Source organism: Ambystoma mexicanum, chromosome 3q (assembly GCF_040938575.1).
Source record: "Ambystoma mexicanum isolate Mex_15411 chromosome 3q, UKY_AmexF1_1, whole genome shotgun sequence".
Taxonomy (NCBI): domain Eukaryota; kingdom Metazoa; phylum Chordata; class Amphibia; order Caudata; family Ambystomatidae; genus Ambystoma; species Ambystoma mexicanum.
In genome coordinates, this window is record NC_090926.1 from 52,161,075 (window position 1) to 52,185,506 (window position 24,432).

A 24,432-nucleotide genomic window follows, 5' to 3' on the forward strand; every position below is an offset into this window, starting at 1 on the left:
CATAGCCCGATGGGTAATGCACAGAGTCTTAAACTCTGTCCAGGGAGCTGCTGCAGAGCCTAGCAGGTCACCCTGTGTGCTGGCTGGGTACTGGTTCTGAAGTGGCTGGAGGGTCTTCTGAGTTCTTTTCTTCCTCTTTTCTCTCCTGGCAGAAGTTCAGGGGAGGGATCATGCTTCCCTCTTTGGATGTTCCTGGACTTCCTTCACTAGCAGAAGCTGTAAGGCTGACTGTACCTTTAGCCAGGGTGCAAGGATAAGTTCTTCTTCGTGCTTCAATTGAAGTTGTCAGGTGTTGGGAAACTGAGTACGAGGAGAGATGGGGGCCATTCAGGGATTTATTTGGATGAGGTGTAGGCTTTGGTTTATTTTGTGGATATTGAGATATTGAGGTTGGGGATTGGTAGGGGTTTATGTTTTGTCCTTTTTTTGTTTTGTTTGTGTTTTGTGTTATCACATCTTGCCATGAGATAGGAGGGTGGGGATGTTTTCGGATTTCGTTTTGAATAGCTGTTACTTTAGTAGTAATTTGCATTTTGTTGCACTGATGTATATGGGGTAATCTTTTGCTTGTTCCCATTCTGTTGTTACTCAGTTGTATTATGTTTTGTATAATTATTAAATAAAGTTGATAAAAAAAAGAAAAAAAAAGAAAAAAGAAGTTGTCAGGTGATCTGCCGAAAGAGGGGCTCCAGCCCTCTCTTGAAGCCTACCCTAGTGATCCAATCCTGGGTCCCTAGCAACCATTTTCTGTATGTGTGAGATCATACCCAAAGTGCTTTGCAACAGGAAAAGGTAGGGGGGTCCTACAGGAACAAGGGGTGTCCCAGAACCAATATGGCAGAACCCTTCTCTCAACAGATAGCGTTCTGGGCTCACTCCTCTGTGAAACTAGGTCCCACCCACCTTCTTGTCTGCTGTGATCAAAGAGTCTCTCTGGTTAATGGTCCTCCCTGGATGGACCCTTTTTTCTTTTTTTGGGGAAACTTTATTTATCAACAGGTTCCTGTTAAACACAGTAGTTCTAGAGTGCACAGCATCTTAATTCAGAAAAGGAAAACATAACATAATACAAATAGCAGATGCCATAGATGAACATACAGATTGTGTAAAGCCAGCAGACCCACCAAATCTTGTGCAAGCCGAAGACACTCGACCATGGCTGGCAGGTCCCATGCACCCTTCAAGCTAGCTGACAGAGCAGCCCTTCTTCTGCCAAATGATAGCCAGTACCGCAAGCACTCCCTCCTCAAGAGCAAAGCAAGCCCCCAGCAAGTGCACATTAACCCTGTCCCTTACTCCTTTGGTCCATCAAGATTACACGCATACACTGTCTCAGCCCCAGTGTCACCATTCACTGCCTCCCTAGTCTGCAAAAAGGAGTCGCATATGTCACCAGGCCTTTAGACTGCAGGCTGTATTTTGCAGTATTCCTGCTCAGTAGCACAACACCATGCCAGGTCTTTCAACTACTTCTCTACAGTTGGAGCCACAAGGCTTGACCAAAGCATCAGAATTCAGCACTTTGCTGATAACATGCAAATAGACAATAATGTCTTCCTCACCTTAGAGGCTCCTTGGAGCCATCTGAATGTAAAACATAAAATATCCTGTGGGACCTCTTGATAAATCATGCTCCCGTTGCTTCTGTTACTTGCTGCCAAAAAGTCAACAGGCCAGGGCAACTTCACAGAACATGAATAAATCCTGCGCTATCACATTTACACCTGAGGCACCGCCGGTCACAGGAACGATCACATTTCTTCTGGACCACTGGCGTTAAATTAGCCCAATGAAGGCTTTTTAACTGGATAAGCTTAAACCGGGAGTTAATCGCCACCTTCCTAGAGTATAAACACATTTATTCAAAGTGTGCTGAAGTGTTGTTTCACTTTATGCCGGAGCTGGGAGGGAAAGGTTGTTTGCTGTGACTAGCTGCACCTGTGCTGGAAATTTCATCCTGTGCCTTTAAGGAACGCCTTCAAAGACCCCCTACTCTCACAAAGCATTGAAAAGTGTGGCAAAGTTTTGTGGTGTTTCACTTTATGCCGGAGCTTTGAGGGAAGGGTCGTTTGCTGTGACTAGCTGGACCCGTGCTGGAAATTTCATCCTGTCCCTTTAAGGAATGCCGTGAAAGACCACCTACTCTCGCGAAGCGTGGCAAAGTGTTTGTGGTGTTTGGTGGTGGTAGGCGGTGGCAGGAAGAGCAGCTCCATGCAGAGCTTGCTGTCCAGGGCCTTCCTGTGATTGCTTTGGTCCGTCCATGCCTGTCCTGAGCCTTCCAAGGTCGCTGAAGCCGCAGTAAGTGAACTTTTAGTGAACGGCTACTGTCATCCTCTGTTTTTCCGGCTGTAGCAAAATTGCAATAGGATTAACATCTGTAAGGAAGGGAAATGAACGCTGCGAAGTACCATGAGGAAGCTGTGGCAAATGAGCGTGTAGCCCCAATTGAACCGGCTCCTTTATATCCCCCAAGGAAAAAAAACAGATAAACCGATTGGGCCTTCTGCTCAACAGCCCAAAATATTTGTTTTTCTCTTACTGGCACAGGTTTCTAAAGACACAGCGCCCTGCGCTATCGACATGCCGGCTGTAGCAGAAACGTTCACCCAGGAAGTCCTAAGTCCAGGATCTTTTACCATTGACAATAATCAATCCCCCCTGAATTTGTGCCTAAGGCTCCGGCGTGACTCTGCTGATGGCGGTAATACACTGAATAAAGGGGAGCCGGACTTTGGGAAAATTATTGGATCTAATCTCTCGGCTAGTCTGGATTTTTGGAGGTTACCACAGACTCTTCTGATGCCCCCAGTGATGATGAGAGTATTGCATTAACAAAGGTACCATTTTATGCAAAAGTAAAGGAGAGCGATCATTCCTGTATGCTGACAATGACTAATTGTATGAAAGAGATTGATACACTTCATTCACTTTGTACTGTTATTGCAGAAGAACAACGTGATTTGAAATGTATCCTGGCAAGAGTGGTGCTGTCACTCTTCGATGGTCGAAACATCACCACACTGGATAACATCAGGCTAGGCTCTTAACACTCTAAGGAAGCTGTGTTAGTTAAGTCTGTTTTACCATTAGAGCCTACCATTATGATATGATTGGCAATAATGATGTGACAGACTTTCCTTCTGTTACTGGACGGCCCGTTAACACCTCCTCTCTGACAGATGAAGTGTAACCTCCGGTGGTGGTCGCTTCAGCTCAGGAGGAGGGGTACCCCTCATGGAAATCAAGGAGGAGGAAACATCTGAATAAGGTTATGACTCATTTCGAGGAACAGTCGCGGGTGGAACCTGCCCCTGTTACTCGGCCTGGCCAGCAATATAACCAGGATGTAAGACAAGTGGCCTCCAGCGGTGAGGCCGTCTCTACTAAGAGTGTTATTGTGACACTAACCCAAGCAGACGGCACCAACAGGAAGGTATATCTGCAGGGCCCTTTAGATGGATGTTTGTTATCGAAGGGGCTGGACCCGGGGGAAAGTGTAGTACCTCTGACAAAGATATGTGAGACTGAGCCAATTCTGTCTGAATCTGATTTTAGCTCCTTCACAGAGGGTCAGCCCCAAGGTATGGTTCCGCTGGGCGATTTGGTGTTACATGATATTACTGCCATGGCTCGGGCTGTCCAGGCCGTTACTAATATAAGATCTTGCCAGACGGATCCCTCTTCGTTAGCTCATATGTCTACTTATTAGTGTAGTCAAGATCGTTTACCGTTTGTGAAATGGGTTAAATTGTCAGAAATTAATCTGGAGTTGGATAGCCCATTTCTGAACCGCTCAAATTTAATGATCCTATGGTCTTTAATTCCAAAGCTCTCCGACTTGAGTACAGCGGACATGATTTGTATTGAATTGCCTGGGGTGGGAGACTGTTGTAATTGGGCAGGGATTGAGTCTGTATCTCCGGCGGTGGTGACATTTTTATGCTCATGTATTGCTGAACTCCACGGCCTGGGCTTCGAAGTCACTGTTTGCAGAAAACATGTGACTAGTTTGTACCACGAGGCGGGGCATAATATTGTGGCCTTGAAGATGTCTCCGGCAATGCCTTTTGGAGCCTCTGGTATGGAAAGACCCAGTCTCAGAGTCTCATTAATTCAACCAAAACCCAGCCTTGTGGCATCTGCGGGTAGGGCATATTGATTCACTGAAATGCTGAAAGGGGGTAGTAATTGAACATCTATTGATCAAAAAGAAATGAACTGGTTGTGTTGGAATACGAGAGGCTATAGCTCCTTTTTAAAGCATTGTGAGGGGATAGCACATATTAAAAAAGTGATATTTTTATACTACAGGAGACCTGGCTTACCAACCCTCTCCATCTAGTGGGTTCCAGGTGTTGACTCAGAATGACACTCAGTCAGGTAGAGGTAGACCGAAGTGTGGTCTAGCGATGTGGGCCATGTCCCATATAGACATTCAGCCCTTACCCCCTGATCCTAAAAAGCATGTATGTCTTATCGGCAGATATAACGCTTCCCGGAGATACTATTCAACCAATATCAGTCTTAAATGTATATATGCCCACTGCGGACCATGCTCTTGAATTTGCCTCTATTTTTCATGTTATGTAACAAATGATCTCTGAATGGGAGGAGATGTGCCCTAAAGGTTTATTGATTAATACTGGAGATTTTAATATGCCCTCACTACAGCATCACCCTGCCATCAGCGCTGTGCCTGACTATCCTATGACGGAGCAAGGAACTTTGGGCACTTACTCCCCACAGTTTAGGAAATGGGGTAGTTTTATTCAAACCCATGATATGGTTTGTTTAAATGTCAAGGAATTAAGTGGATCGACAATGCAGTTCACATGGTCTAATAATATTTATTTTTGTTGTCTGGATTATGTTCTTCTGGATCGTTTGTTCTAGAATCATTGCGGACCCTGAACATTAATTTTAACTCATTGTGTGATCATGCAATATTAACACAGAATACCTACATGGTTAAGCCTATAACTTTAACTTACCTGGTCACTAAGCTCACCATAAACAATCAACATATTGTCTGGTCTGATACCAATGTCAGTAAGCTCTGTAGTTTTTTCACTACTCATGGTGTTGCCACTTTGAATTGGCTAAGAATTAATGAGTGGAACTTTCAAGACCTAATGAATCTCCTGGCGAAACACTTATGCTTGCACCGGCATGCTAAACCTTGTTCGGACACTCGCAGTAGACAATTTGATGTGGCAGTTCAGGAAAGGAAAAGAGAGCATAGAAGTACCAGAGCTGTGATCAAGAACGATCTTGGTTTGGCTGACTTAGAACAAATTTGGCTACCAAATATATAGAAACTGGGTAAGAATGCACAAGGGCAAGTTGTCAAATGCTAACTGGATTTTCTTGTTCGATCTCCTTAGGACCTTGATAATAAAAAATTCTGGTCTCTTATTAGGCAATTTTCTGATGGAAGCTCGAAAAGTGATGAGGTCACAGTCTCGGAACAGGACTGGGTGTTATTCATCACAGCATCTTACTATAAAGCTACCGCCCTTATTATTAGTAATCCAGTACAGACATATAAATTTAATGGAGTGCATGATTTTGATCGGCTGGACATCTTGCTTATTATAAAATCCCTTAACAATTCTAGAGCTCCTAGTCCAGATGGGCTGGCCGATGAAGTGATTAGGTCCAACCCTGATATGTGGTTGTGTGTTCTTTATGATTTGTTTGTTGATATATGTATGGAGGTCGGTATAATTCCATCGAGTTGGCAGACCTCCATTCTGATTGCAGTCTTTAAAAAGGGTACGAAGGACAACCCATGCAACGATCAGCTTTTACCCATGTTGGATAGTAGTTCTAAAATGTTTGGTTCATTGCTTTTAAAAAGTTTAATGCTTGGGTAGAAAACAAACAACTATTGCATAAATATAAATGTGAAACAGGTTTCCACAAGAATCATGCTACCTCGCACAGCATCAGTGTGTTGCTAAGTGTGATATTGAATGCCGTATGTAAGGAGTTTAAGCCATATTGTGTTTGTTTTATTGACTTTTCGAAGGCTTTCAATACTGTTAACCGCTCTTTGCCCTGGTCAAAATTACAGAAATGGAATATTGACCCCCAATTGTTATACTTTATCATGTCTCTATACAGAATTCATACTAATCGAGAGGGGCATTTGACTGGGCCTATAGAGACTAATGTTGACTTAAAACAGGGCTCTGCGCTTGCACCTATTCTGTATCATTTATACACCTCGGACATAGTACAGGCTATCAGTCTTGCATGCAATTTCCCACCCTCAATTGGTGGAGAACCCATCCCATGGCTAAGCTATGCGGACAATACTGTTTTAATGGATCAGGCACAGACCGGGTTGCAGCAATCAATTACAGCTCTTTACGCTAGACAAAATGACCTAGTAATCAATATAGGTAAAACTAAAATTATGCAAACTAGGACTGAATCTAAAAGTGATGCTGGTTTTACTTGGAGACTTAACACTTCCTCAATCGAAGTTGTGAGCAATTACCTATACTTTGGTTTTCCTACACAATTTCATCCAAGTAATAGGTTCTTCTATGACTTCTTTCTACCGAAGATTATGAGTAAGTGGTTGGTGCAAAGGACATTTTTTTATAGGCGCAGTGGATCAAGCCTGGAAGGTATGATCCCTGAGCCATCTGATAGATTGTTGAGACTACCTTTCCTGCATTTACCACGTTAACCAAATACTTCAGAAGTGTGAATACCTTGGGCTCAGAGGGGAAAGATAGCGACCAAGCATGGAACGCCTCACAAATCTGAAAATACTGAGACGGCAACACAAATGCACCTCCGAGTTTGGTCTTGACTTGCTCCCAGGAAACCAACTGCTCATCGGCATAGAAATCACACATATTGTTCACCCCAGCACGAGACCATCCATTTTTAATGTTACCATTGCACTTCAGGGCCAAGCATTGAACATCCCAAATCTCAAGCTCAGGGGTATACGGAACATACACCTGCATTCTCCGACACAACCTCCGCCATGCATGAACCATGCTAGCCACAGGGTTGAAAGGACACTTATCGTTAATCTCCATACAAATCAGAGTGCTCTGTAATGAGTATAGAAGGGCCGACCTCCTTTCAATCCTGATATGTGGAAAAAACAGAGAACTTGGCATCCAATATGTGGTGAACGAAACCTGAGCTGCCAGGTAGTACACGCTCCATATCCGGCACATTTAGTCCCCCTTGCTCCCAAGATCCTGTGAGCATTTCCCATCTAATTCCAGGCGTCTTCGGACTCCATACCAGCTTAATTAAGAGTGACCTCAGGTCTGCAAAGAACTGGGTGCCGGGTCATACTGGGACGTTGAGAAATAAATGCAACAGTTTAGGGAGGATAACCATTTTTATTATCACCACTTTTCCAATTGGATAGAGTGGGAGTGCCATCCACCGGTCTATTTGAGGCCTCGTTCAGTGCATACAGGATCGACTTAGCCAATTAACCTGCAGTCCCGATATTTCCAGAACTACTTCAACCTCCTGCGAAATAGGCAACACATTTTTATCTGAGTCCTTGACATAAAGGATAACATCATCCTCGTAGAGGGAAATCAATTCCCAGGCTCCTCCCAGCGCTAGTCTTCTGTGCCTATGAATCACCTTTAGGCGCACCGCCAAGGGCTCCATAGCAACTGCGAATAGGAGCGGGGACAGCGGACACCCATTTGTGCCCCGCGCCCCAGCTGGAAAGCCTCAGAATGCATACCAACCAAACCTATCTTTGCAGTCCCCCTGGAGTATAGAATTTTAACACACAGCAGATAGTATGGCGGAAAGCCTACCCGCTCTCGTACTGTAAACAAGTAATCTCAGATTAAGGGGCCATGGAGCGTCCCGGGACGAAGCCAGCCTGATCAAAATGCACAATAGAAGGGAGGAGGGGAAATAGTCTATCAGCTAAAATGTTTGAAAATATTTTCATATCTATATTAATGAGCGATATCGGCCCGTGAGATTCAATGATATTATTCCCTCTTGCATCGTAGGGGGAAGGCACCCAGATGGCATACCCTCTTGCTACACTTGTAGTAAATACTCAACCCGTTAGGACCAAAATCTTAAAATAACTCTGAGATAAATCCATCCAAGCCAGAGCCTTAGAAGTCGGGAGATCCCTGTGATGGAGGCCCAGAACACCTCCTTAGCCTGTGCATTCAGCTCCACCAGTGCAGCCTCCTCCACAAAGAGCCTCATGGTACCCGGCTCCACCCCACCCCTACAAGTATATAAATCCCCATGAAACTCCCAGAACTCTACAAGTATTAGCGCAGGTTTGGAGACTATCTCTATGCCTAATCACAGTGACATCCGTTGGCCCTTTGTACCCCTAACCAACCTAGCTAAATACCTACCCAGTCTCCCCTCTTCCCCATATCCATGCATCAGCTGAGGGGATGCGAGAAACCATACCTCTCTTTCTGCCACCTCCCTAAAGCGGTCAAGAGTAGTTTGAGCTGCTGTCAGAGACTCAGTGGAGGGCCTAGTCTCCACCCTAGACTGTAATTCTTTCAGCACATCCTCCAATCCGCCCAGCTTCTTATGTATCGTAATGAGGGAGGGAGCAATGCATTTGTATCTCTATACAAATGCATTGCTCCCTCAGATACACCTTAAACGCCTCCCAAACGACCTCAGACAAGGTCACTGACCCCACATTGCAAGAGAAGAATGACGTTATACTCTCCTGCACCTCACTCCGATACACCACATCTAACAACGTTTGACCTTTAGTACGCCAATGGGGCCTAACCACCATCAGGTTCTCAATGTGAAATTGACACAAAATCAGACAGTGTCCATGGAAGCATGATACAACTTTCAGTGCTACAAACTATCCTCGGGCCCACCATTTCCATAATCAATGCGTGAACACATATCGTGCACTAAGGAATAAAAAGAATAATCTCTCTCATCTGGGTGCAATGTCCGTCATAGATCCAGCAACCCAAGGTCCACAAGTCCACCCAGAATTGCTCTAGCTCCCAAAGACAGTGACTTCATACCCACAGTGGACCTGTTCTGCTCCACAGCCAAAATCATGTTTAAAACCCCAGCTATTATTAATTGAGTATACAAGTATACAAGACACTTAGCCCAAAGGGAGGTTTAAAATCCAGGATAGTCCACATTCGGGCTGTATACGTTGACCAAGGTAACTAGGTTCTGAGCTAGAGTTCCTGACACTATAACATACCTCCCGTCTGGGTCTATGTTCTGCTGCAGTGGCCTAAACCCGAGTGATTAATGGACAATAATGGAGACACCACGCAAATATGTGGAGTAGGAAGTATAAAACCGTGCAGCTCTTCAGGATTTACCTACCACCTCATTCAATTTTCCAGACAAATGCGTCTCCTGTAAAAAAAGGATTTTAGCCCGTGCCTCTCTCAATATGCCACAAGCTTCTGCATTGTAGCATGGTTGTTGAGCCCTCTTAGATTCCAGCTAAGGAGGATACATTTCCCACTCTGTGTCTCCTTAGTCATCTCCAATCATCCCACAACCATTATATGCATGCCACCCCAGATTGTGCCTTATTCAACAACAATTTTGTGTACTCTGTCCAGCTTCAAAGCAACGTGAACCAATTTTAGGTAATATCTGAAGGCCCAGGCCCCCCCATATCCAACTCCCACCCACAAAGTTGCCACCACCCATCTCCAACCCCCCCATCAAAATTGTGGAATCCCCCCGCACTGCCCCACTGCCCAAACCCCAACCAGCAGTGATTCCCCCTGTGTAACTTTGACCCAGCCCCCCAACTCCCCCAACCAGGGTGCCTACCCAGGGGCATCGGATCTGCGACTTCATTGGACCAACCACCAGGAGCGACCCTCAAAGTGGGGGAGGCCCCTTTCATGCAAGGATACCTATCAACTGATCCATATGTTACATAACCAATCCTATAGAAGGACAACGTGAGTGTGCCTTGTAATGCTGCTTACAAATGGACATTCCAGCTGTATAACCACCCATGCAAAGAGGCTAATCTCATCGCTTCTATAGAGAAATACTTATACTTAATCATTCTACTACAGCCCCTCACCAGGTCTGCCACCCGCGCCGCCTCTAGGTAGGGACTCCACAAAAGATATTGCTTCTGCAGCGTTCGTGAAAAAATGGGTCCTATTCCCTTAAATGACTTGCAGTTTTGAAGGGTGCAGCATTGCATGTATTTGCGGTACAACTACGATCTTGCAGCCCTGAAACGAAAGTGCAGATCAGCGGAACGGAAGTGGCAAACCTCAGGCTCATCCTCTGACAAACCGGCCTGCTGTCTGCTCCAAAGGCAATACAGTCTCTCCATCCGTGCCAAGAAAACAGCCCACATAAAGGCAAGGGTTTCTAGTGCATCCAACAACACAGCTGAACTTTTCAAGATTTGCAGGGAACTAGCCAACCCTTTGGCAGTCTCCTAATCCTTGTCTTTCTCCCAGACCCTCTGCAACGCACTGGCCCCACACATTTCGTCCCCCAAAATTCAGGACATCCTTAACTCCCTTGTCACTCACCCTCCCAACCCTTCCCACACCCCCTTACCGCCCTCAGCCCCTCACCCTCCTCCTTCCTCCCTGTCCTCCTTCTCCCCAATCACACCTGAAGAAGTTACCAGAGTTGTCCGCTACACGAAGGTCTCTTCTAAACAGGTTTCCCCTTGCCCATCCAGAACCATCAAGGACAACATTGGCTCTCTTGCCCCCCCTCTCACTCGCTGATTTCTGCAAACACTCTTTTCCCACTGGGTCTTTCCCCACCCCCATCAAGCACTCCCTTGTGCGCCCCCTCCTGAAAAAACCTTCAGCAGACCCTACCTGTCCTGCCAACTACCGCCCTATTTCCATCACCCCATTCCTGGGGCAGCTGCTGGAGAAGCTAGCTTTGCCCCAACTCAACTCACACAGCAAACTTGTTGGTGGTCTCCACGACCATAAATCTGGATTCCGAGCATCCAGAGGCACGGAAACTGCTCTTCTGAACACCTGTGAAGAACTGGTCGCATCTCTGGACTACAACTCCCGAGCTGTCCTCATCCTACTCGATCTCTCCCCTGAATTTGGCATGGTCAACCATTGCATCATCACACAAAGACTCCACAATACTCTTGGTATCTCGAATCGAGCACTGGACTGACTGACTGACTGACATCCTTCCTAACTGACTGCTCATCACAAGTCAAAATGGGCACCTTCTCTTTTCCTACTTGCTTCTCCACCTGTGGTGTCCCCCAATGCTCTATCCTCTCCCCTTGGCTCTTTAACATCTACCTTGCTCTGCTGGCACATCTCACCTCCTTCTTTTCCCCCAACTTCCAGTGTTATGCAAAGACACACAACTCTTTCTCAAACTTCCTGCTGACCCCCCTTTCACCTTCCATCATCCCTGACTGCCTATCTACCTTTCAGTCCTGTGCACTTCCAGCGATCTCTGCCGCAACGCCTGCAAATCTGAGATCCTCCCCACCGGGACCCCTGCACCCTCTTTCTTCCCTTCACTCGGGCCTTCCTCCATGGGCTCTCCCCCTGATCCTTCTTCTGATGCCAGAAACCTTGGAGTCATCTTCGACTCCTCTCTCTCCTTCCTCCCTCACACTCAGGACATTGACAAGAAGTCCCACTTTCACCTATTCCTTCTCAAAGGAATTCTCTCTTTTCTCACTTTCCCCAAGAGGCTCAGTGTTGTCCGAGACCTGATTCTCTCTAGGCTTCACTATTGTAATAGCCTCCTCCTGAATCAACCTTCTTTCACTCTGTGACCTCTCCATCTAATCCAGAATAGGGCAGCAAGATTTATCCTTGGCCTTAAGCCAAGGGACCGCATCTCTCCTGCCCTAAAAAGTCTTCACTGACTCCCAGTTTCTGCACAGATTCAATTCAAATTCCTCTGCATCATCCACAAGGCTGTCTGGGCCGAGGGACATCACTATCTTCAAATTTATCCCACTAAATACTCTTCCTCCAGACCTCTTTGTTCCTCTGGCAGCAACTCTTTGTGTTTAAAGCACTTTGCTAAACAGAGGGCATGAGGCCAGTCACTTTCCTTCGCTACTATGGAACAGCCTCCACCTCCCTCTGTACCTTGAGCAGGACTTCCTTAAATTCCAGAAGCTCCTCAAGACTTTCCTCTTTACCTCATCCTTCCCATCTTCTCCTCTGCTAATCTCACAGTTGCTGTGATTGGTGTTGTGGGCCCTTGTGCATCCTTGGGGCCCCTGACCTTCCACTTCCAATCGCCCAGTTTCTGTCTACTCTCAGCACTTGCCTCAGAGGCTTGCACTTACACCCAACTTGGCTCCAGGCCGTGTAGCACTTACCACACCATGCACGTCATCTGTTGCTCACTCACGAGCACGGACACTCCAGCAATTACCCCCTCTGCCCTCTTCTTTACTGCACTTGCATGTTCTGAATACTCACAAGGCATAGTAGGTTTGTACTTTTTTCCTTTCCCCTCGTCTGTTGTTTATTCAATATGTTCCCTCCCTTTTCCCTTTGGGCACTTTGAAACAGTATGTACTTGCTGTATAAGTGCCTAACAAGTGAACAATAAATAAATAAATAAATTGCGTATTGTATCCCTCCTTCTCTCAGCAGACGCTTCGCAGCCAAGAACGAGATACAAGCCCGCTGCAGCGATGGGGTGGAGTCCTGGTAGAATGACACTCTGATTCCCTTATAATGTAAATCTCCAAGCTCCCGCGGTCTGCGCAGAATTGTGTCACGGTCACGATAGTTCAACACCCTCGTAATCACTGAGAGGGGGTTCTGTCCTGGCCTAGGTTTCTGCTCAGAGACACAGTCAGCCCGCTCAACTAGGAATTGGGGAGAAAGCGGGGGGTCGCCTACGACTTATTTGATGAAAGACTCCATGAATAGCTCCATATTCTGAGCAGGCACTAACTCCGGGATCCTGACCACTCTTACATTGTTACACCAGGACCTCGCCTCTAAGTCCTCATTCTTGCCCCAGATGTCTCTTTCCTCTCGCTGCAGACCTTGGATGGCCTGGGTCACCTCACTGCTTGTATGTTCCAATACCCATACTCTCTGCTCGGCCTCCAGTAGGTGACTGCTTCCTTCTCGATTGTCTCCTGCATACGATCCATCTTGTACTCAATACTATCCAACTTGGTGTTCACTGACGCAAAGCCACTTTTCATTTCTGCCAGTTTTATGCCCAGGTCTGAGTTATGGCTCAAGGTACCCTCTGATGTAGATGGAGCCAGCACAGGCAAAGTTGCTTTCTCCGACCGTGCCAATCGGGGTGATGCCATTGGGCCCTTGCACAAGGCTAGGCCCTTACTCTGCCTGAATTGCAGGCGATCCTGCTTCTTATTCCCCTTTGCCATCCAAAAGTAGCTACCAGGCACCAGAGCCAGCTTCTGCTTCTCCCACGTGGTCAGTCCAGACCAAATTACAGCCTGGGGGGATGTTCATGGGCTCCCATGGCACCAAGCACAGGCAACTTACGCACCCCACATCACTGCCTCCACTGCCCACGAATGGCCACTGCCTGTTATCAAATATTGGCTCTCTCTCTCCTCCAGAGCAACAGACGGGGATAGAGCGGGGGACCCTCACATCAGCCTCCTCTCCACGTGCTCCTGCACTGCTGTCTTGCACCTTCTGTGGGGCAGAGCCACACTCATAAGTGCCACAACCCCCCACTTAACTTTCCAGCCGCACCCCTCCAAATGGAATACGAAATGGAATAGCTCAATATTCCTTAGCGGTGTGGTGTAGTATTCGTAGCACACTTGTGTATTGCCGGAAACAGGTCTAACATCATCCATTTATTTAAAATGTTTAAATGAAAAGCCCAGGCGAGCCCACACCCACCATGCAGTTGGTTAAATTCCTCACAGGAATGCTTGCAGCATTCATTGTATGTGCAGTGAAACGGTGAGGCCAAAGGCTAGATACCTCTGTTAATGTTCTGTTTTCTGTGCAGTGATATAGAATGATGTGAGTGCTTGCAGTATTCCTTTTATGTGCAGTCAAACAGTGAGGTCAAAGGCTAGAGGCATCTGGGACAGTTCTGTATTCTGTGCACTGATATAGAAGGATGGAAATTGTGAGGAATTTGACCATCCGCATGGTGGGTGTGCACTCGCCTGGGCTTTTCAAATATTTTTTAAGAAATGGAATGGAATGAAGGGAGATCAACCTCAGAAAATGTGTGGGGCTAATCCACACACATTTTCCTATGCTCACTGCATGACAAACCCATAGACCTGTGTACTCTGGGGGCCACAGCCTACAGGCACAGTCCTCTCTGTCACATTTTGTTGGAATGTGACACCCAGGAGCACATGAACGCATCTCAAAAGGGGGAGGGCAAAACATTCCTCCTGCCACAGCTAGTCTAATTAAATATCAAAGTCTCCATGGATCCGTCCTGCCCATTGTCAGTCTGCTGCTGGCAGCGCATTCGATGAGAGTTAATTGAAGCATGCCTGTGAGAGGCTGGCCGCAGAGCTGACAAAGGGGACAGGAAACACAACACCTTTTTGATATGCACCTGTGTCAACCTGAAGTCAGCTCCCACCCCTTAGCATCAAGGGCAGAGAAATGTCATGTCTGGTACATGTTTTTACAGTAGGCAACCCCCATCGGGGGGGCTCCATTCAGAGGGTAGAAGTATGTGATTTGATGGAAACAGAAAGTCTGTTCTCACCACAACTTTAAGGGAGACCTGCTCTTTGATCAGGAACCACAGAGAGCTCAATTAACCAGAGAGTCCCTTAGATCCACCACAGACAGGAAGATGGGCAAGGCTTAGTAGTACAAGTTTTCACCCCTTTATCTTCCTGTTGCAAAGCACTCTGCTTATGACCTTACGCATAAAAGAAGATTGTTGGTCGCGACCTAGGATTGGTACTTTAAGGTAGGCTTAGCCTGCACCAATCACTGGGACCCATTTGGCTTTACAAATAGGGTTGAGCCCCTCTTTTTGCAGATCATCTGAAGGCTTGGCAAGGAGTTACAAGAAGGACTCATTTGGACCCTTACTGAAAGTACAGTCTGCCTTACATCTTCCGCCAGTGAAGGAAGGCCGGGATTTCCAAGAGTGAAGCAAGATCCCTCCCCTAAACATCTCCCAGGGAACAGAGGGAGATACCAGACTTAGAGGATCCACCAGCAGCTCCAGAACCTGTACCCAGCCAGCACAGAGCATGCCCTGGTAGGTTCTTCCAGCAAGATTACTGGGTGCGAAGAGAGTCTCTGAACAAAGGACAAGGCTGTTGCCTGCAAGCACTTTCCTCAGCTTTGGGCAGTCCGCCTTGAAAGGATGCCTCAAGCCCTGCTAAGAAGCTAGGAGTAGTGGCGCACAAGCATCAACCAGCATCCATCTTTTAAGGACATTTTCGAGGCAGTCGAGCCCTCAAACCGTGACCTGCTGCACCACTCACTGTTGTCACGCTGCAGTCAATAAAGCACAGAGACAATGATTCTTGACCCCGAGCCGATCTGTAAACCAGCCTGTAGCCTTCCGTCCAGCCTCGCTTCCCGAACTGCCTGCCACCTGATACCCACAGCTGTCACCCATCTTGAACTCTGTCGCAGGAGCTGCAATGTGTCCTGGAACCGACTCTACGCTGTCGAGCATCAAAATCATCGCAAGCACCAGGTAAATTGTGGTTCTGTCCCCTTGGTGCTTCTCTGAAGCCCCCTAATGACATTAACAACCCCTTGCTCCCTTGGCGCTGAAACCAATAACCTGGAACAGTTAAGACCGATTGCTTTACTGACTACCCTCCTGTCAGTATCCATAGTGCATCCCTTTCCTTCGTGAAACTGTCTGTCCTCTGTGTTCCTTTCCAGGGTGGGTTGTATTTTGTAGTGTGCTAGAACTGTCTGTTGTAATAATAATAAAGTAGATATTTTATACAACCTTGACTGGACGGGGTAATAATTGTATTTTTGCTGTATTGCAACTAACCAACAATCCACGACCTTGCGGAGATAAGCCTGCCGTTCCACCCACATTACCAAAATTGGACAGGGAGGTCTTATAATTGACTTGTGTTCCAATCTGTTCGGATCACTTCTGGTGTACTAGAGGTGTGGGGCTGATTGATGGTTTAGAAACCAATATTCATCCTGGGACCACTGGTGCCCCAGAATTTGATTTGTCACACTCGATACCGCTGGGAATGTTCTGTATTACGTGCAGTGAGGTAGACGGATGGTAATGCATGCAGTGTTCCCTGGTATGCGCAGTGATACAGTGAGGTGGAAGGCTTTATATCTGTAGAGACGTTCTGTATTACATGCTGTGAGATGGAAGGATGGGAATGCCTGCACTGATCCTAGTATGCAGAGTGAAACAGTGAGGCCGAATGCTGTATAACTCTGGGGCTGTTCAGTATTATGTGCAGTGAGATGGATGGGTGGGAATGCGTGCAGTGTCCCCAGTGTGTGCAGTGATACAGTGAGGCAGAAGGCTAGATACCACTGGGGCTGTTCCGTATTCTGTGCAGTGAGATGGATGGGTGGGAATGCATGCAGTGTCCCTAGTGTGTGCAGTGATACAGCCTCTGGGGCTGTTCAGTACTCTGTGCAGTGAGATGGATGGGTGGGAATGCGTGCAGCTTCCCTTGTGTGTGCAGTGATACAGCCTCTGGGGATGTTCAGTATTCTGTGCAGTGAGATGGATGGGTGGGAATGCATGCAGTGTCCTTAGTATGTGCAGTGATACAGTGAGGTGAAAGGCTAGATACCTCTGGGCTATTCAGTATTCCGGGCAGTGAGATGGGTGGGTGGGAATGCATGCAGCGTCCCTAGTGTGTGCAGTGATGCAGCCTCTGGGGCTGTTCAGTACTCTGTGCAGTGAGATGGATGGGTGGGAATGCGTGCAGCTTCCCTCGTGTGTGCAGTGATACAGCCTCTGGGGATGTTCAGTATTCTGTGCAGTGAGATGGATGGGTGGGAATGCATGCAGTGTCCTTAGTATGTGCAGTGATACAGTGAGGTGAAAGGCTAGATACCTCTGGGCTATTCAGTATTCCGGGCAGTGAGATGGGTGGGTGGGAATGCATGCAGCGTCCCTAGTGTGTACAGTGATACACCCTCTGGGGCTCTTCAGTACTCCGTGCAGTGAGATGGTTGGGAATGTGTGCAGCGCTCCTAGTGTGTGTAGTGATACAGTGAGGCGGAAGGCTAGATACCTCTGGGACTGTTCAGTATTCTGTGCAGTGAGATGGACGGGAGGGAATGCGTGCAGCATCCCTAGTGTGTGCAGTGATACAGTGAGGCGGATGGCTAGATACCTCTGGGGTTGTTCAGTATTCTGTGCAGTGAGATGGATGGGTGGGAATGCATGAAGTGTCCCTAGCGTGGGCAGTGATACAGCCTCTGCGGCTGTTCAGTACTCCGTGCAGTGAGATGGATGGGTGGGAATGCGTGCAGCTTCCCTCGTGTGTGCAGTGATACAGCCTCTGGGGCTGTTCAGTATTCCATGCAGTGAGATGGATGGGTGGGAATGCATGCAGTGTCCCTAGTGTGTGCAGTGATACAGCCTCTGGGGCTGTTCAGTATTCCGTGCAGTGAGATGGATGGGGGGAATGCATGCACTGTCCTTAGTATGTGCAGTAATGCAGTGAGGAGAAAGGCTAGATACCTCTGGGCTATTCAGTACTCCATGCAGTGAGTTGGGTGGGTGGGAACGCATGCAGCGTCCCTAGTGTGTGCAGTGATACACCCTGTGGGGCTGTTCAGTACTCCGTGCAGTGAGATGGGTGATAATGTATGCAGCGCCCCTAGTGTGTGCAGTGATACAGTGAGGTGGAAGGCTAGATACCTCTGGGGCTGTTCAGTATTCCATGCAATGAGATGGGTGGGTGGCAATGCATGCAGCGTCCCTAGTGTGTGCAGTGATGCAGTGAGGTGGATGGCTAGATACCTCTGGGCTATTCAGTAATCCGTGCAGTGAGATGGATGGGTGGGAATGCATGCAGCGTCCCTAGAGTGTGCAGTGATACAGCCTCTGGGGCTGTTCAGTATTTCGTGCAGTGAGATGGATGGGTGGGAATGCGTGCAGCGTCCCTAGTGTGTGCAGTGATACAGTGAAGTAGAAGGCTAGATAACTCTGTGCTGTTCAGTACTCCGTGCAGTGAGATGGATGGGTGGGGATGCATGCAGCGTCCCTAGAGTGTGCAGTGTTACAGCCTCTGGGGCTGTTCAGTATTCCATGCAGTGAGATGGGTGGGTGGCAATGCGTGCAGAGTCCATAGTGTGTGCAGTGATACAGTGAGGTGGAAGGCTAAATACCTCTGGGGCTGTTCAGTATTCCATGCAATGAGATGGGTAGGTGGCAATGCGTGCAGCGTCCCTAGTGTGTGCAGTGATGCAGTGAGGTGGATGGCTAGATACCTCTGGGCTATTCAGTAATCCGTGCAGTGAGATGGATGGGTGGGAATGCATGCAGCGTCCCTAGAGTGTGCAGTGATACAGCCTCTGGGGCTGTTCAGTATTCCGTGCAGTGAGATGGATGGGTGGGAATGCGTTCAGCGTCCCTAGTGTGTGCAGTGATACAGTGAAGTAGAAGGCTAGATACCTCTGTGCTGTTCAGTACTCCGTGCAGTGAGATGGATGGGTGGGGATGCATGCAGCGTCCCTAGAGTGTGCAGTGTTACAGCCTCTGGGGCTGTTCAGTATTCCATGCAGTGAGATGGGTGGGTGGCAATGCGTGCAGAGTCCATAGTGTGTGCAGTGATGCAGTGAGGTGGCTGGCTAGATACCTCTGGGCTGTTCAGTACTCCGTGCAGTGAGATGGGTGGGTGGAAATGCATGCAGCGTCCCTGGTGTGCAGTGATGCAGTGAGGTGGATGGCTAGATACCTCTGGGCTATTCAGTACTCCGTGCAGTGAGATGGATGGGTGGGGATGCATGCAGCGTCCCTAGATTGTGCAGTGTTACAGCCTCTGGGGCTGTTCAGTATTCCATGCAGTGAGATGGGTGGGTGGCAATGCGTGCAGAGTCCATAGTGTGTGCAGTGATGCAGTGAGGTGGCTGGCTAGATACCTCTGGGTTGTTCAGTACTCCGTGCAGTGAGATGGGTGGGTGGAAATGCATGCAGCGTCCCTGGTGTGCAGTGATGCAGTGAGGTGGATGGCTAGATACCTCTGGGCTATTCAGTACTCCGTGCAGTGAGATGGATGGGTGGGGATGCATGCAGCGTCCCTAGAGTGTGCAGTGTTACAGCCTCTGGGGCTGTTCAGTATTCCATGCAGTGAGATGGGTGGGTGGCAATGCGTGCAGAGTCCATAGTGTGTGCAGTGAGGTGGAAGGCTAGATACCTCTGGGGCTGTTCAGTATTCCATGCAATGAGATGGGTAGGTGGCAATGCGTCCAGCGTCCCTAGTGTGTGCAGTGATGCAGTGAGGTGGATGGCTAGATACCTCTGGGCTATTCAGTAATCCGTGCAGTGAGATGGATGGGTGGGAATGCATGCAGCGTCCCTAGAGTGTGCAGTGATACAGCCTCTGGGGCTGTTCAGTATTCCGTGCAGTGAGATGGATGGGTGGGAATGCGTTCAGCGTCCCTAGTGTGTGCAGTGATACAGTGAAGTAGAAGGCTAGATACCTCTGTGCTGTTCAGTACTCCGTGCAGTGAGATGGATGGGTGGGGATGCATGCAGCGTCCCTAGAGTGTGCAGTGTTACAGCCTCTGGGGCTGTTCAGTATTCCATGCAGTGAGATGGGTGGGTGGCAATGCGTGCAGAGTCCATAGTGTGTGCAGTGATGCAGTGAGGTGGCTGGCTAGATACCTCTGGGCTGTTCAGTACTCCGTGCAGTGAGATGGGTGGGTGGAAATGCATGCAGCGTCCCTGGTGTGCAGTGATGCAGTGAGGTGGATGGCTAGATACCGCTGGGCTATTCAGTACTCCGTGCAGTGAGATGGATGGGTGGGGATGCATGCAGCGTCCCTAGAGTGTGCAGTGTTACAGCCTCTGGGGCTGTTCAGTATTCCATGCAGTGAGATGGGTGGGTGGCAATGCGTGCAGAGTCCATAGTGTATGCAGTGATGCAGTGAGGTGGCTGGCTAGATACCTCTGGGCTGTTCAGTACTCCGTGCAGTGAGATGGCTGGGTGGATATGCATGCAGCGTCCTGGTGTGCAGTGATGCAGTGAGGTGGATGGCTAGACACCTCTGGGCTGTTCAGTACTCCGTGCAGTGAGATGGGTGGGTGGAAATGCATGCAGCGTCCCTGGTGTGTGCAGTGATACAGCCTCTGGGGCTGTTCAGTACTCCATGCAGTGTGATGGATGAGTGGGAATGCATGCAGCGTCCCTAGTATACAGTGAGGTGGGAGGAAAGGCGCCCGGGGAAGTTCTTACTTGCCTGCAGTGGTTCACTGAGGTGGGATATAGAAATCCACGCGAATGCAGTTTCTTCGACCCTTTGCGCTTTGTTTGTTTTCAAGGCTGGAGCCTGGAGGTGGGATTTCGCTCTCTCTGGGGCTTTAAAGAGAATTAGCGGGGCGTCATGTATGGGGGAGCGGAGGGCTGCAGATGTGATAAACTCGGCGCAGAGAGGGGCAGAGTGGGCGGGGGTGGAGCGCGAAAGGAATGAGAGAAAGGGAGGGAGGAAGGAAGGGAGAAGGTCGAGATAGGCGGCGAGATTAGCAAGGGAGGAGAGGCGGGGAGAGACAGTGATCGCGTCTGATACAGCAAAGGGAAATCCCGAGGGGAGACCGTTCTGCGCTGTGGAAGAACACCGGGGAGCATCGTGCAGCCCGCAGCGTGCGTTGGAATGTGTTCTCCCTGCACCTGCTCCCACAGCGCTCTCCTGCACGCCCGCATTGCCACGGCGCCTCGCCCCCCGTCTCCGCGCCAGGCTCCCGCTTCTTTCCTTCCTTGTGCCTCGTACCCCAGTGCCTGGTTGCCCGGTGCTTTGCCCCCACCCGCGGTGGCTCGCCTGCAGTTAATGGAAGTTGCCGCAGTACCGGGTCTCCTTCCGTGCACCCTGCACCGACACCTACAGATCTGGCAACAGTAGCCCAGGTGAGTGTAAGCAAATGGGGGGGGGGGGGGTTTGGGGGGGAGGTGGGGGTCTACCGTGTGTGACTGAAATGCATGTGTGAACAGTATGTGGGTGTGCGCGTATTTAGTATATGCCTACAAGTGCGAACGCATGCCTTCCTACGGCGTCCTTCTACGTGACATATGTGTCTATTGTGGGTATGCATGTGTATGTCTTAGTACTTGTATTTGAGGTAGTGTGTGCATATGTGCGCAGTGCCTCTGTGTGCACTGCGTACCATATCCTCATGTGTAGCTGTATGTAGCATGTGTACACTTTGTTCTGGATATCTGTGTGTGTTGCGTGTGATAGATGTGAGCTTCTTTGTTTGCCTAGTAGGAGTTTCTGTCTGTGGTCTGTGTTACTTTGTCCGCCGACATGTATGTGTTTGCGCGCGTAAGAGCGAGAGACTGTGACATTCACATGTTAACAGTTTGTACGTGTTCAGCATATGGCCTCAAGTGTTAGCTTAGTGTGTCTTTCCGTAGGTGGACTGTGTGTTTTTAGTGTGTGCTTAAGTGAGAATTGCACGCATGGTTCTTCGTGTTTCTGTGACTGGCCACAGTCTGTTGCTCTGTGTGGATAGTGTTTTGTAACTAATCGTCTGCGTGTTGCCATGGTGGGATTCGGTGTGTTGCCGTTGTGTGTTTCTTTAAAAGGTAAGTATGCTATTACTTCTGTATCGTTAGTGTGTGCTTATGTGTGGTTGCTGCATCTTCCCACCTGTTGCCAGTTTGGGTGTGTTTTCGTGCGGTCAATCCTTGTGTGATTCTGTATGTGTTGCTGCAGTCAGGGTGCTCAGTGTTCCTTTCTTTCTGCGGTCAGTGAGTGTTCTGTGAAGTGTGTGTCTATGTGTGTGTGTGTGTGTGTGTGTATAATCTGCACGTATCTCTGCCAATGCTGTGTGTGGCTTGTGTATGCATTTTTTTGTAGTGTGTATGTTTTTCATGTCATTGTGTCCGGCCAGTATGTGTGTGTGTTTTGTGTGGTCAGTGTCCATGTATGTGTGTGGCTTGTGCATGTTTCAGCATGGAGCGCGTGCGTGTTTCTGTTGGGATAGTGTGTATGGGGTGGTGGACTTACGTCTGCGTGCAGCCAGTGTGTATTTCTGGGTGTTTCATGTACCTGCATGGTGTGCGTATTTGTGTGTGTTAACGTCTGTTCTCCATGAGCTCAGTGGGTGATCGATGTGTGCTTCCTGTGTATGGTGAGTGTGTACTTTCTGTGCGCAAGCTGTGTATTTTCTCTGTGTGGTCACAGTCTTTTCTATGTGTGATCAGTCTGAGTTTCCTCTGTAGCCAGTGTCTGCTTCTCCTGTGATCGTTTTGTGGTTCTGTGTATTGCCAGCAAGAGATCATGAGGTGGTCACTGAGAGATGTGAGGGGTCCCAGAGTGGGTCCCCATTAAACTCCCCCATGCTCCGGCATACATAACCACGCATCTAGTAGATCTTGGATAGGTTGGCTCAGATTGCAACATTGCACCTAGATCAGATTTATATTTCTCTAATATAACCTGGTATTCACATAGCTACCCCACACTATTATTATTTAGCAAAGATGTGTGTTAGGACAGACATCACAATAGAGAAATTAAATATTTCAGTAGTACAATAGGATGAAAAGAGTGTCTGAATACCATCTGCAGGAATATCTCACTCCTGGCTTCTGCTGAAGCACAAGCAGTGGGGCATTTCTTTTCTTAGAAATTATAGGCAATGATGATTCAAAGTAGTCTGAATACCATCTGCAGGAATATCTCACTCCTGGCTTCTGCTGAAGCACAAGCATTGGAGCATTTCTTCTTCTAGACGTTATAGGCAATGATTATTCCATTAGTAATCTGAATACCATCTGCAGGAATATCTCAATCCTGGCTTCTGCTAAAGCACAAGCAGTGGGGCATTTCTTCTCCTAGATGTAATAGGCAATGATTATTCTCTAAGTAGTATGAATACCATCTGCAGGAATACCTCACTCCTGGCTTCTGCTGAAGCACAAGCAGTGGGGCATTTCTTTTCTTAGAAATTATAGGCAATGATGATTCAAAGTAGTCTGAATACCATCTGCAGGAATATCTCACTCCTGGCTTCTGCTGAAGCACAAGCATTGGAGCATTTCTTCTTCTAGACGTTATAGGCAATGATGATTCTCTAATTAGTCTGAATACCATCTGCAGGAACATCTCACTCCTGGCTTCTGTTAAAGCACAATCAGTGGAGCATTTCTTCTCCTAGACATTATAGGCAATGATTATTCCATTAGTAATCTGAATACCATCTGCAGGAATATCTCAATCCTGGCTTCTGCTAAAGCACAAGCAGTGGGGCATTTCTTCTCCTAGATGTAATAGGCAATGATGATTCTCTAATTAGTCTGAATACCATCTGCAGGAACATCTCACTCCTGGCTTCTGTTAAAGCACAAGCAGTGGAGCATTTCTTCTCCTAGAAATTATAGGCAATGATTATTCTCTAAGTAGTATGAATACTATCTGCTGGAATGTCTCACTCCTGGCTTCTGCTGAAGCACAAGCATTGTTGCATTTCTTCTTCTAGACGTTATAGGCAATGATGATTCTCTAATTAGTCTGAATACCATCTGCAGGAACATCTCACTCCTGGCTTCTGTTAAAGCACAATCAGTGGAGCATTTCTTCTCCTAGACATTATAGGCAATGATTATTCCATTAGTAATCTGAATACCATCTGCAGGAATATCTCAATCCTGGCTCCTGCTAAAGCACAAGCATTGGGGCATTTCTTCTCCTAGAAATTATAGGCAATGATGATTCAAAGTAGTCTGAATACCATCTGCAGGAATATCCCACTCCTGGCTTCTGCTAAAGCACAAGCAGTGGAGCATTTCTTCTCCTAGACGTAATAGGCAATGATGATTCTCTAATTAGTCTGAATACCATCTGCAGGAACATCTCACTCCTGGCTTCTGTTAAAGCACAAGCAGTGGAGCATTTCTTCTCCTAGAAATTATAGGCAATGATTATTCTCTAAGTAGTATGAATACCATCTGCAGGAATATCTCACTCCTGGCTTCTGTTAAAGCACAAGCAGTGGAGCATTTCTTCTCCTAGACATTATAGGCAATGATTATTCCATTAGTAGTCTGAATACCATCTGCAGGAATATCTCAATCCTGGCTTCTGCTAAAGCACAAGCAGTGGGGCATTTCTTCTCCTAGACATTATAGGCAATGATTATTCTCTAAGTAGTCTGAATACCATCTGCAGGAATATCTCACTCCTGGCTTCTGGTGAAGCACAAGCAGTGGGGCATTTCTTCTCCTAGAAATCATAAGCAATGATTATTCTCTAAGTAGTCTGAATACCATCTGGAGGAATATCACACTCCTGGCTTCTG

General features: G+C 47.8%; 1 protein-coding gene across 1 annotated transcript in view; it reads left to right on the top strand.

Moving 5' to 3' along the window:
- Positions 1-20,241: 20,241 nt before the first annotated feature.
- The window catches only part of GALR3 (galanin receptor 3), an 88,630-nt gene continuing 84,439 nt past the window's right edge, over positions 20,242-24,432 (top strand). Inside the window, exon 1 of the mRNA XM_069653060.1 lies at positions 20,242-21,037. The gene's annotated coding sequence lies outside the window, so the exon portion shown is untranslated. The remainder of the gene's footprint in view (positions 21,038-24,432) is intronic.